Below are 13,979 nucleotides of genomic sequence, written 5' to 3' on the forward strand. Positions count from 1 at the left end.
CTTACTGTGAAAGGCTGACTGACCAGCCCTTAACCAACAGTGTAGACCTTACTGTGAAAGGCTGACTGACCAGCCCTTAACCAACATTGTAGACCTTACTGTGAAAGGCTGACTGACCAGCCCTTAACCAACAGTGTAGACCTCACAGTGAAATGCTTACTTACAAGCCCTTAACCAACAGTGTAGACCTTACTGTGAAAGGCTGACTGACTAGCCCTTAACCAACAGTGTAGACCTTACTGTGAAAGGCTGACTGACCAGCCCTTAACCAACAGTGTAGACCTTACTGTGAAAGGCTGACTGACCAGCCCTTAACCAACAGTGTAGACCTTACTGTGAAAGGCTGACTGACCAGCCCTTAACCAACAGTGTAGACCTTACTGTGAAAGGCTGACTGACCAGCCCTTAACCAACAGTATAGACCTCACAGTGAAATGCTTACTTACAAACCCTTAACCAACAAGTGTAGACCTTACTGTGAAATGCTTACTTACAAGCCCTTAACCAACAGTGTAGACCTCACAGTGAAATGCTTATTTACAAGCCCTTAACCAACAAGTGTAGACCTTACTGTGAAATGCTTACTTACAAACCCTTAACCAACAAGTGTAGACCTTACTGTGAAATGCTTACTTACAAGCCCTTAACCAACAGTGTAGACCTCACAGTGAAATGCTTATTTACAAGCCCTTAACCAACAGTGTAGACCTTACTGTGAAATGCTTATTTACAAGCCCTTAACCAACAGTGTAGACCTCACAGTGAAATGCTTATTTACAAGCCCTTAACCAACAGTGTAGACCTTACTGTGAAATGCTTATTTACAAGCCCTTAACCAACAGTGTAGACCTTACTGTGAAATGCTTATTTACAAACCCTTAACCAACAGTGTAGACCTTACTGTGAAATGCTTATTTACAAACCCTTAACCAACAGTGTAGACCTTACTGTGAAATGCTTATTTACAAACCCTTAACCAACAGTGTAGACCTTACTGTGAAAGGCTGACTGACCAGCCCTTAACTAACAGTGTAGACCTTACTGTGAAAGGCTGACTGACCAGCCCTTAACCAACAGTGTAGACCTTACTGTGAAAGGCTGACTGACCAGCCCTTAACCAACAGTGTAGACCTTACTGTGAAAGGCTGACTGACCAGCCCTTAACCAACAGTATAGACCTCACAGTGAAATGCTTACTTACAAGCCCTTAACCAACAGTGTAGACCTTACTGTGAAAGGCTGACTGACCAGCCCTTAACCAACAGTGTAGACCTTACTGTGAAAGGCTGACTGACCAGCCCTTAACCAACAGTGTAGACCTTACTGTGAAAGGCTGACTGACCAGCCCTTAACCAACAGTATAGACCTCACAGTGAAATGCTTACTTACAAGCCCTTAACCAACAGTGTAGACCTCACAGTGAAATGCTTACTTACAAGCCCTTAACCAACAGTGTAGACCTTACTGTGAAATGCTTACTTACAAACCCTTAACCAACATTGCAGTTCAAGAAGTGTTAAGAAAATATTTACCAAATAAACTGAAGAAAAACATTTTAAAAAGTAACAATAACGAGGCTATATACAGGGGATACCAGTCAGTGTGAGGGGGCACACGTTAGAGGTCATTTGTACATGTAGGTAGGGGTGAAGTGACTATGCATAGATAATAAACAGAGAATAGCAGCAGGGTACAAAACAAATGTGGGGGTCAATGTAATAGTCCGGTTGGCATTTGATGAATTGTTCAGCAGTCTTACTGCTTGGGGGGTAGAAGCTGTTAGGGAGCCATTTGGTTCTACACTTGGCGCTCCGGTACCGCCTGCCGTGTGGTAGCAGAGAAAACAGTCTATGACTTGGGTGACTGGAGTCTCTGACAATTTTATGGGCTTTCCTCTGACACTGCATATTACATAGGTCCTGGATTGCAGGAAGCTTGGCCTCAGGGATGTACTGGGCTGTACGCACTACCCTCTGTAGCGCCTTACGGTCAGATGCCGAGCAGTTGCCATACCAGGCAGTGTTGCAACCGGTCAGGATGCTCTCGATGGTGCAGCTGCAGAACTGTTGAGGTTCTGGGGACCCATGACAAATATTTTTAGTCTCGTGAGGGGGAAAAGGTTTTGTTATGCCTTCTTCATAACTGTCTTGTGATGATTGGACCATTTGTTGGTGATGTGGACACCAAGGAACTTGAAACTCTCGACTAGATCCACTACAGACCCGTTGATGTTAATGGGGGCCTGTTCCTGTAGTCCACGATCAGCTCCTTGTCTTGCTCACATTAAGGGAGAGGTTGTTGCCCTGGCACCACACTGCCAGTTGTCTGACCTCTTCCCTATAGGCTGTCTCAATGTTGTCGGTGATCAGGCCTACCACTGTTGTGTCTTCATCAAACTTGATGGTGTTGGAGTCGTGTTTCGCCAAGCAGTTGTGGGTGAACAGGGAGTACAGGAGGGGACTAAGTACACTCCCCTGAGGGGCCCCAGTGTTGAGGATCAGCGTGGCAGACGTGTTGTTGCCTACCCTTACCACCTGGGGGCGGCCCATCAGGAAGTTCAGGATCCAGTTGCAGAGGAAGGTGTTTAGTCCCAGGGTCCACACCTTAGTGATGAGCTTCGAGGGTACTATAGTGTTGAACGCTGAGCTGTAGTTCATGAATAGCATTCTCACATAGGTGTTCCTTTTGTCCAGGTGGGAAAGGGCGGAGTGTGATTGAGATTGCGTAATCTTTGGATCTGTTGGGGCGGTATGCGAATTGGAGTGGTTCTAGGGTATCCAGGAAGATGCTGTTGATGTGAGTGATGACCAGCCTTTCAAAGCACTTCATGGCTACCGACGTAGCCATTCAGGCAGGTTACATTCGCTTCCTTGGACACAGGGATTATGGTGGTCTGCTTGAAACATGTAGGTGTTACAGACTGAGTCAGGGAGAGGTTGAAAATGTCAGTGAAGACACTTGCCAGCTGGAGTACACGTCCTGGTAATCAATCTGGCCCGCGGCTTTGTGAATGTTGACCTGTTTCAAGGTCTTGCTCACATGATCTTATCACACAGTCATCCAGAACAGCTGGTGCTCTCGTGCATCTTTCTGTGTTGCTTGCCTCGAAGCGAGGATAAAAGGCATTTGGTAGGCTTGTGTAACTGGGCAGCTCGCGCCGGATTTCCCTGTAGTCCGTATTAGTTTTCAAGCCTTGCCACATCCAACGAGCGTCAGAGCAGGTGTAGCAGGATTCAATCTTAATCCTGTATTGACACTTTGTTTGTTTGATGATTCATCTATGGGCATAGCGAGATTTCTTATAGGCGTCCGGATTATTGTCCCGGTGCTTGAAAGCGGCAGCTCTAGCATTTAGTTCGATGCGGATGTTGCCTGTAATCCTTTGCTTCTGGTTGGGATGTGTATGTATGGTCACTGTGGGGACGACGTTGTCAATGCTCTTATTGATGAAGCCAATGACTGATGTAGTGTACTCCTCAATGCCATTGGACGAAACCCGTAACATATTCCAGTCGGTGAAAAACAGTCCTGTAATGTAGCTTCCCGTCATCTCACCACTTCCGTATTGAGCGAGTCACTGGTACTTTAGTTTTTGCTTGTAAGCAGGAATCAGGAGGACAGAATTATAGTCAAATTGGTCAAATGGAGGGCTGGGGAGAGCTTTGTATGCATCTCTGTGTGTGGAGTAAAGGTGGTCTAGAGTTTATTTTCCTCTAGTTGCACATGTGATAAGCTGGTAAAAATTTGGTAAAACTAATTTAAGTTTGCCTGCATTAAAGTTCCCGGCCACTAGGAGCGCCGCTTCTAGCGTTTTCTTGTTTGCTTATGGCCTTGTAGAGTTGGTTTTGTGCGGTCTTAGTGCCAACATCGGTCTGTGGTGGTAAGTAGACGGCTACATATAATATAGATGAGAACTCTCTTGGTAGATAGTGTGGTCTACAGCTTATCTTAAGGTACTCTACCAAAGGCGAGCAATACCTCGAGACTTCTTTAATATTAGACATCACACACCAGCTGTTATTTAAAAAAAGACACACACCCCCACCCCTCGTCTTACCAGACATTGCTTCTCTGTTCTGCCGGTGCATTGAAAATCCCGCTAGCTCTATATTATCCCTGTCGTCGTTCAGCCATGACTCGGTGAAACATAAGATACTACAGTTCTTTATGTCCCGTTTGTCGGATAATCGTAATAGGACATCCATTTTATTTTCCAATGATTGCATGTTAGCAAGTAAAATGGATGGCAGTGGGAGTTTACTCGCTTGCCTACGGATTCTCAGAACGCAGCCTGATCTGGGTCCTCTTTTCCTCCGTCTTTTCTTCACGCAAATGACGGAGATCTGGGCCTGTTCCCGGGAAAGCAGTATATCCTTCTCATCGGATTCATTAAAGGAAAAAGCTTCTTGCAGTTCGTGGTGAGTAATGCACTTTGTACATCATGCTGTTCCGTACAATTGACCTTTTTTTTAGCCCCCAAAAAACCTAATACTTCCAGGTCAACTGTAATATGGATACCCTTGTAAAGCACACTTTCTCCTCTTTCCAGCAAAATCAATACTATCAAACCATTACCATGTCAATCAATGCTTGAATAGAAATGTAGTTCACATCCCAGATTTTGATGCCAACACAGTCGCTACAGTCACACTAGTTTCCATTGCAGCCTCGTTTGAATTTGCGGTTACACAAATTTGTACAGAATGGGATTAGTCAACAGTAGCTTACCTAGCTGTACCGACTAACTTGACTAGGTAGCAGGTTGTTCGTCTGTCACCACAAAATGAAACGAGGATAGCGAGTGAAAAGGATCTGGCTACACTCATACTGTCCCTGACCGTAAAGAAAAAAGCAAATTGAACAATAAACTTTGGTGTCTCAACACTGTAACGAATTCCGTTATTCCCCTATTGCCTAATAATTATATTAGGCAATAAATAAGAGTAGGAAAAATGATTGTGTCATGCAAAAATTATATAGATATGTGTGTGTGTATGCTGGCAAAGATGTGTGTGTGTGTGTGTGTGTGTGTGTGTGTGTGTGTGTGTGTGTGTGTGTGTGTGTGTGTGTGTGTGTGTGTGTGTGTGCTGTTGAGACAACCACATCTAACAGTCAAATATACAGGATACAAACATTTCATTCCAGCTATATAGTGTTTTGCAAAACAAAAATTCATACACAAATCAATGAATTAAAATCTAAGAACATCAATATTTTACAGACACATGAAGGTTCCCCATAAGCAATCGTTTCTGATGAAAAATAACATGCAATTTTGTTGTTGTTGATATAAGGTTTTAGAAATAAACTCTCTATAAGTTCTTAAGTAATATTATCATCTCACCTCTTAGCTTTGGTGTCATGTTCTCCAGAGAGACTCATTTTAGAGACAGGATCCCCCTCCTCTTTCTCCCCAGAGAGACTCATTTCAGAGACAGGATCCCCCTCCTCTTTCTCCCCAGAGAGATTCATTTTAGAGACAGGGACCCCCTCCTCTTTCTCCCCAGAGAGACTCATTTCAGAGCACTGACCCCTAAACAGAGATCCAACATGTTGGTTGTGGTTAACACAGTGACAAATAATAATTGAAGTTAAATTATTCTCTTTTATTCATTATCTCTTAGAAATAAAACATTTACTGACAGACACATCCAAACAGTCAGGTGATTTAATGCATCACATGAACATGTAGTGGTGACTGATATGTTTCACCTCTTCTCCATGTAGAGAAACTATTGATAATAATATCTCACTTTCTCTGTTAATCATTTCACTCATTCTAGTGTGTTGCTTTGTTCAACAGCTATGCTATTATTATACTATTACTAAATTTAATTCATAATAACAATGTTAAGAAAAGTATGTTCAGTGGTTTCACCCCAAATTACACAAGAAGCAGGAGATCACGGTAATTATGAAAACAACAAATGTTCTGATATTCTGTCAGATGATTTAGAACGATGACACATTAACATTTTTACAAATTGTAAAATAACCAGATATACGAATCCTATAATACGATATACGAACAATATGTTTCTGAATTTGACTTGTCAACACCCAGTTAGCGCCATTTTGTATGATTGAACTGTCACGTAGCTGTCGCAGGTGAAATTGACTATTAGATCTGATTGTTTTAATTTCATTCACTAGTAAAATAACGACATACACTTAATGTCTCTACACACTTCACAATAATCCCTGGGAAGAGTCTTACCTTGTAGGCTGAATTCACAACCAGAACTCAAGTCATTGAGATATTATCCGTTCTGCTGAGAGAGCACCTTCCTGATGACAAGTGTCTCTGTATCTATGTTCTATGTACAGTTGAACTTTGGATGCAATAATATCTGGTCAAAGTCTAGTGACACAACACCATAATATATCATAAACATAACAATAGTTTAACCTTTGGCCAGTAAAGGCCATGGCATATTATAACATGTAGAATCATTATGATGATCCAGGTTCATACTATAACATGTAGAATCATTATGATGATCCAGGTTCATACTATAACATGTAGAATCATTATGATGGATCCAGGTTCATACTATAACATGTAGAATCATTATGATGATCCAGGTTCATACTATAACATGTAGAATCATTATGATGATCCAGGTTCATACTATAACATGTAGAATCATTATGATGGATCCAGGTTCATACTATAACATGTAGAATCATTATGATGATCCAGGTTCATACTATAACATGTAGAATCATTATGATGATCCAGGTTCATACTATAACATGTAGAATCATTATGATGATCCAGGTTCATACTATAACATGTAGAATCATTATGATGATCCAGGTTCATACTATAACATGTAGAATCATTATGATGATCCAGGTTCATACTATAACATGTAGAATCATTATGATGATCCAGGTTCATACTATAACATGTAGAATCATTATGATGATCCAGGTTCATATTATAAATGTAGAATCATTATGATGATCCAGGTTCATACTATAACATGTAGAATCATTATGATGATCCAGGTTCATATTATATGATCCAGGTTCATACTATGAAATATATATGAATCATTATGATGATCCAGGTTCATACTATAACATGTAGAATCATTATGATGATCCAGGTTCATACTATAACATGAAAGACATTTTGTTTGAATCCAGGCTTCATTATAACACAGGGTAGAAATTATGGATCCAGGTTCATACTATAAATGTAGAATCATTATAAATAAGATCCAGGTTTATTCTTAACATGTAGAATTATTAATAAAGGTTAAACAAATATAACATTAGAATCAAATGATGGATCCAGTTTCAACATATCTCTAATTTTGAAGTATACAGTTGGGTCCCAAATTATTGACACCCTTGATAAAGAGTAGCAAAAATGACTGTATAAAATACATGATTCAAAGACTGAAATATATTGCATGCTCAAACAAAATGGGAAAATTAAATGATTTTAAGCAAAAACAATTGCTCAGAGAAAGAGATTTTGTTTAAGAAAGTAATAATTATTTTCTCAAAAAGGTCATCTTTTCCCCCCATTTATTTAACTAGGCAAGTCAGTTAAGAACAAATTCTTATTTTTAATGACAGCCTAGGAACAGTGGGTTAACTGGTCTAGGAACAGGGGGTTAACTGGTCTAGGAACAGTGGATTAACTGGTCTAGGAACAGTGGGTTAACTGGTCTAGGAACAGTGGGTTAACTGGTCTAGGACAGTGGGTTAACTGGTCTAGGAACAGGGGGTTAACTGGTCTAGGAACAGGGGGTTAACTGGTCTAGGAACAGTGGGTTAACTGCCTTGTTCAGGGGCAGAACGACAGGTTCTTTCCTTGTCAGCTCAGGCATTCGATCTTGCAACCTTTCGGTTACTGGCCCAACGCTCTAACCACTAGGCTACCTGCCGCCCCTACACTCTAACCACTAGGCTACCTGCCGCCCCTACACTCTAACCACTAGACTACCTGCCGCCCCTACACTCTAACCACTAGGCTACCTGCCGCCCCTACAACTCTAACCACTAGGACTACCTGCCGCCCCTACACTCTAACCACTAGGACTACCTGCCGCCCCTACACTCTAACCACTAGACTACCTGCCACCCCTACACTCTAACCACTAGGCTACCTGCCGCCCCTACCACTCTAACCACTAGGCTACCTGCCGCCCCTACACTCTAACCACTAGGCTACCTGCCGCCCCTACACTCTAACCACTAGGCTACCTGCCACCCCTACACTCTAACCAGTAGGCTACCTGCCGCCCCTACACTCTAACCACTAGGCTACCTGCCGCCCCTACACTCTAACCACTAGGCTACCTGCCGCCCCTACACTCTAACCACTAGGCTACCTGCCGCCCCCTACACTCTAACCACTAGGCTACCTGCCGCCCCTACACTCTAACCACTAGGCTACCTGCCGCCCCTACACTCTAACCACTAGGCTACCTGCCGCCCCTACACTCTAACCACTAGGCTACCTGCCGCCCCTACACTCTAACCACTAGGCTACCTGCCGCCCCTACACTCTAACCACTACTCTAACCACTAGGCACCTGCCACCCCTACGCTCTAACCACTAGACTACCTGCCGCCCCTACACTCTAACCACTAGACTACCTGCCGCCCCTACACTCTAACCACTAGGCTACCTGCCGCCCCTACACTCTAACCACTAGGCTACCTGCCGCCCCTACACTCTAACCACTATAACTACCTGCCGCCCCTACACTCTAACCACTAACTACCAACCGCCCCTACACTCTAACCACTAGACTACTTACCGCCCCTACACTCTAACCACTAGGCTACCTGCCGCCCCTACACTCTAACCACAACTACCTGCCCCCTACACTCTAACCACTAGACTACCTGCCGCCCCTACACTCTAACCACTAGGCTACCTGCCGCCCCTACACTCTAACCACTAGGCTACCTTAATAATCCCCTACACTCTAACCACTAGGCTACCTGCCACTATCCCCTACACTTTAACCACTAGGCTAGGATGCCCCCCTACGCTCTAACCACTAGACTACCTGCCGCCCCTACGCTCTAACCACTAGACTACCTGCCGCCCCTAGGCTCTAACCACTATACCTGCAACGCCCCAACACTCTAACCACTTACTACCTGCCGCCCCTACACTCTAACCACTATACCCAACGCCCCTACACTCTAACCACTAGACTACTTGCCGCCCCTACACTCTAACCACTAGGCTACCTGACGCCCCTACACTCTAACCACTAGGCTACCTGCCGCCCCTACACTCTAACCACTAGACTACCTGCCTCCACCTTGCATGGATAACAGCACTAAGACTTTTTCTTAAATGTTTTATGAGTCGGAGAACACATTGGGGTGATCTTAGACCATTCCTCCATACAGAATCCTCCCAGATGGCCAACTACAGGAAGGAACATACAGATAAACACACAATAATGAAACAAAGCTCCCTAATTCATGGGAGGCTTGAATCTTAGTCATTTACACACCGGCCTTTTACTACTATCCCAACTTCAACATTCTACCAACATCATACATAAATAATCCCTGGTAGGATCCTTACTACTATCCCAACTTCAACATTCTACCAACATAATACATAAATAATCCCTGGTAGGATCCTTACTATCCCAATTTCAACATTCTACCAACATCATACATTAATAATCACTGGTAGGATCCTTGCCTTGCAGCCTGAATTCAAAACCAGAACCTTTGTGCTGAGAAAGAAACCTTGGGAAAGGTTTATTCACCTCACCAATGTCAAGTGACTTTGTGTCATTTTTGTTACTGATTGACTTACAGGATACCATCACATCTGTTAAAGTCTAGTGTCATTGACCCAAGGTAAGCATCATCAGAAAACCAGTTTAACCTATTTATGAGAAAATACATGGGTTTACAATAAAATCGCTGTGTAGCTACCGCTTTCCTGCAGTCAGATGACCTAATGGCCTCATGGGTGGAGTGTTAACATTTTTCATAATTAATAAACAGAATTACATTTTTTAAATCAGAAAAATACAATGTTTGGTTTTGTTATATTTCAATCTTCTGTGATGTATATAAAGTATAGTATTGGGATGTAAATGAAATTGGAATATATTTCAACTCTACATCTGACAAGGTAAACATTTAAACCCATAACCATGTGTGTGAGGTGTATACTTTTGTTTCGAAGTAGATTTGTTTAAGATTACCCAGAAACACTCTGTGTGGCCTGATTTAGCCCACTGCAGTACAAGGTTAATCATTAAAACAATACGGTATGAACAACTAGCAGTCGCCAGGACCAGTGACTCAAGTCTGAGGATCCATTCCAAATGGCACCTTATTCCCTTCATAGTGCACTACCTTTGACTAGGGCCCATAGGGCTGTGTGGTGCACTACCTTTGAGCAGGGCCCATAGGACTGTGTGGTGCACTACCTTTGAGCAGGGCCCATAGGACTGTGTGGTGCACTACCTTTGAGCAGGGCCCATAGGACTGTGTGGTGCACTAGTTTTCACTAGGGCCCATAGGGCTGTGTGGTGCACTACCTTTGACTAGGGCCCATAGGACTGTGTGGTGCACTAGGTTTTCACTAGGGCCCATAGGACTGTGTGGTGCACTAGTTTTGACTAGGGCCCATAGGGCTGTGTGGTGCACTACCTTTGACTAGGGCCCAGGGCTGTGTGGTGCACTACCTTTGAGCAGGGCCCTGGCTGTGTGGTGCACTACCTTTGAGCCAGGGCCCATAGGGAGGGCTGTGTGGTGCACTACCTTTGAGGGCCAGGGCCCATAGGGACTGTGTGTGCACTACCTTTGGTGCACTACCTTTGAGCAGGGCCCAGGGCCCATAGGGATAGGGCTGTGTGGTACATTAAGGGGAATAGGATGCCATCTGAGGAGGCAGACTGAATGTTATCCAGTCTCTCTCTCTCTCTCCATCTCTCTCAGCTCTCTCTCTCTCAATAGACTCTCATCCTCTCTCTCTCTCTCTCTCTCTGCCTGTGATGTCACAATGATGCTGTCAAGCTTCATTCCAAAATACACCTGAACCCCACAGCACATCCTCTCATGACAGACTCAATAGACTCCTGAACACCACAGCACATCCTCTCATGACAGACTCAATAGACTCCTGAACACCACAGCACATCCTCTCATGACAGACTCTCCTGAACACCACAGCACAATAGACTCATGAACACCACAGCACATCCTCTCATGACAGACTCAATAGACTCCTGAACACCACAGCACATCCTCTCATGACAGACTCAATAGACTCCTGAACACCACAGCACATCCTCTCATGACAGACTCAATAGACTCCTGAACACCACAGCACATCCTCTCACAACAGACTCAATAGACTCCTGAACACCACAGCACATCCTCTCATGACAGACTCAATAGACTCCTGAACACCACAGCACATCCTCTTATGACAGACTCAATAGACTCCTGAACACCACAGCACATCCTCTCATGACAGACTCAATAGACTCCTGAACACCACAGCACATCCTCTCATGACAGACTCAATAGACTCCTGAACACAGGACATCCTCTCATGACAGACTCAATAGACTCCTGAACACAGGACATCAGGGTTTCATTTTGTTACCGTGAATGTAAGAAGGACAAACTAACAGAACTGTGTTTTAGTCACTCTCTAGTGGTAGGTGGTGATAATGTGATTCTCCCTGTGTGTGTGTGTGTGTGTGTGTGTGTGTGTGTGTGTGTGTGTGTGTGTGTGTGTGTGTGTGTGTGTGTGTAGGCCTGCCAGGCTGTTAGGTTAATGGACTATAGAAACCTACTGAGAATCTGCCATACAGAGGGAGCTACAAATGAAAATTATTCAAATGTTTTCTTAAAAAAAGAAGGAAAAAAGCATTAAACCATGTTAAACACATATCCATGTATGTTGTTCTCTCTCTGTTTGCAGGACTAGAAATAGGGTTCAATACAGACAGAGAATTAATTATATATCCTCAAACTATATATCCTTAGTGTCACGCCCTGGCCTTAGTTATCTGTGTTTTCTATTATATATCCTCAAACTATATATCCTTAGTGTCACGCCCTGGCCTTAGTTATCTGTGTTTTCTATTATATATCCTCAAACTATATATCCTTAGTGTCACGCCCTGGCCTTAGTTATCTGTGTTTTCTATTATATATCCTCAAACTATATATCCTTAGTGTCACGCCCTGGCCTTAGTTATCTGTGTTGTCTTTATTATTTTGGTTAGGCCAGGGTGTGACATGGGGGATTTATTGTGTTTTGTCTTGTCTAGGGGTTTATTAGATTGATGGGGTTGTGTTCAGTGTAGTTGTCTAGGTAAGTCTATGACTGTTTCGGTTTTGTCACGGTTTCTTATGTTTTATTTGTATAGTGTTTACGTTTTCGTCTTTATTTAAGATGCTTAACAATAACCACGCTGCATTTTGGTCCTCTCCTTCCCAGGAGGAAAACCGTTACACTTAGACTCAAATATATCCTTAGACTCAGATCCATCCACATGCTGGCTCAAACCTAACCCCATCTTTAACCCAACCTAACCCCATCTCTAACCCAACCTAACCCCATCTTTAACCCTAACCCCAACCTAACCCCATCTTTAACTAACCCCATCCAACCTAACCCCATCTTTAATCCCAACCTAACCCCATCTCTAATATATCCTTAGACTCAGATCCATCCACATGCTGGCTCAAACCTAACCCCATCTTTAAACCAACCTAACCCCATCTCTAACCCAACCTAACCCCATCTCTAATATATCCTTAGACTCAGATCCATCCACATGCTGGCTCAAACCTAACCCCATCTTTAACCCAACCTAACCCCATCTCTAATATATCCTTAGACTCAGATCCATCCACATGCTGGCTCAAACCTAACCCCATCTTTAACCCAACCTAACCCCATCTCTAACCCAACCTAACCCCATCTCTAATATATCCTTAGACTCAGATCCATCCACATGCTGGCTCAAACCTAACCCCATCTCTAACCCAACCTAACCCCATCTCTAACCCAACCTAACCCCATCTTTAACCCAACCTAACCCCATCTTTAACCCAACCTAACCCCATCTCTAACCCAACCTAAACCCCATCTCTAACCCAACCTAACCCCATCTTTAACCCAACCTAACCCCATCTCTAACCCAACCTAACCCCATCTCTAACCCAACCTAACCCCATCTCTAACCCAACCTAACCCCATCTCTAACCCAACCTAACCCCATAACCCAACCTAACCCCATCTAACCCAACCTAACCCCATCTTTAACCCAACCTAACCCCATCTCTAACCCAACCTAACCCCATCTCTAACCCAACCTAACCCCATCTTTAACCCAACCTAACCCCATCTCTCTAACCCAACCTAACCCCATCTTTAACCCAACCTAACCCCATCTAACCCAACCTAACCCCATCTCTAACCTAACCCAACCTAACCCCATCTCTAACCCAACCTAACCCCATCTTTAACCCAACCTAACCCCATCTCTAACCCAACCTAACCCCCCTAACCCCATCCTAACCCAACCTAACCCCATCTCTAACCCAACCTAACCCCATCTCTAACCCAACCTAACCCCATCTCTAACCCAACCTAACCCCATCTCTAACAACCTAACCCCATCTAAACCAACCTCCATCATCTAACCCAACCTAACCCCATTTCATCTCTAACCCAACCAAATAAAATTTGATAACCCAACCTAACCCCATCTTTAACCCAACCTAACCCCATCTCTCTAACCCAACCTAACCCCATCTTTAACCCAACCTAACCCCATCTCTAACCCAACCTAACCATCTTTAACCCAACCCCATCTCTAACCCAACCTAACCCCATCTCTAACCCCAACCTAAACCTAACCCAACCTATCCCCAGCTACAAGCAGCAGAACTGTGGCAAGGACTTATGCCAAGTTGTTTGGATGAATAGTGAACTGCATATTTTTTTT

General features: G+C 43.7%; 1 long non-coding RNA gene and 1 pseudogene across 2 annotated transcripts; both read right to left on the reverse strand.

Moving 5' to 3' along the window:
- The window catches only part of LOC121844362, a 25,636-nt pseudogene extending 19,142 nt beyond the window's left edge, over positions 1–6,494 (reverse strand).
- Positions 6,495–11,976: 5,482 nt separating this feature from the next.
- Positions 11,977–13,084, reverse strand: LOC121844361. Of its 2 annotated transcripts, none has more exons than XR_006081961.1 (2): positions 12,761–13,084; positions 11,977–12,576 (listed from the first exon to the last, which is right to left on the reverse strand). It is a non-coding gene; the product is annotated as an uncharacterized LOC121844361 (long non-coding RNA). The 2 variants fall into 2 exon arrangements; XR_006081960.1 differs by having other exon boundaries at positions 12,660–13,084.
- Between the last annotated feature and the right edge of the window lie 895 nt (positions 13,085–13,979).

This window comes from Oncorhynchus tshawytscha, unplaced genomic scaffold (genome assembly GCF_018296145.1).
Source record: "Oncorhynchus tshawytscha isolate Ot180627B unplaced genomic scaffold, Otsh_v2.0 Un_contig_4226_pilon_pilon, whole genome shotgun sequence".
Classification (NCBI taxonomy): domain Eukaryota; kingdom Metazoa; phylum Chordata; class Actinopteri; order Salmoniformes; family Salmonidae; genus Oncorhynchus; species Oncorhynchus tshawytscha.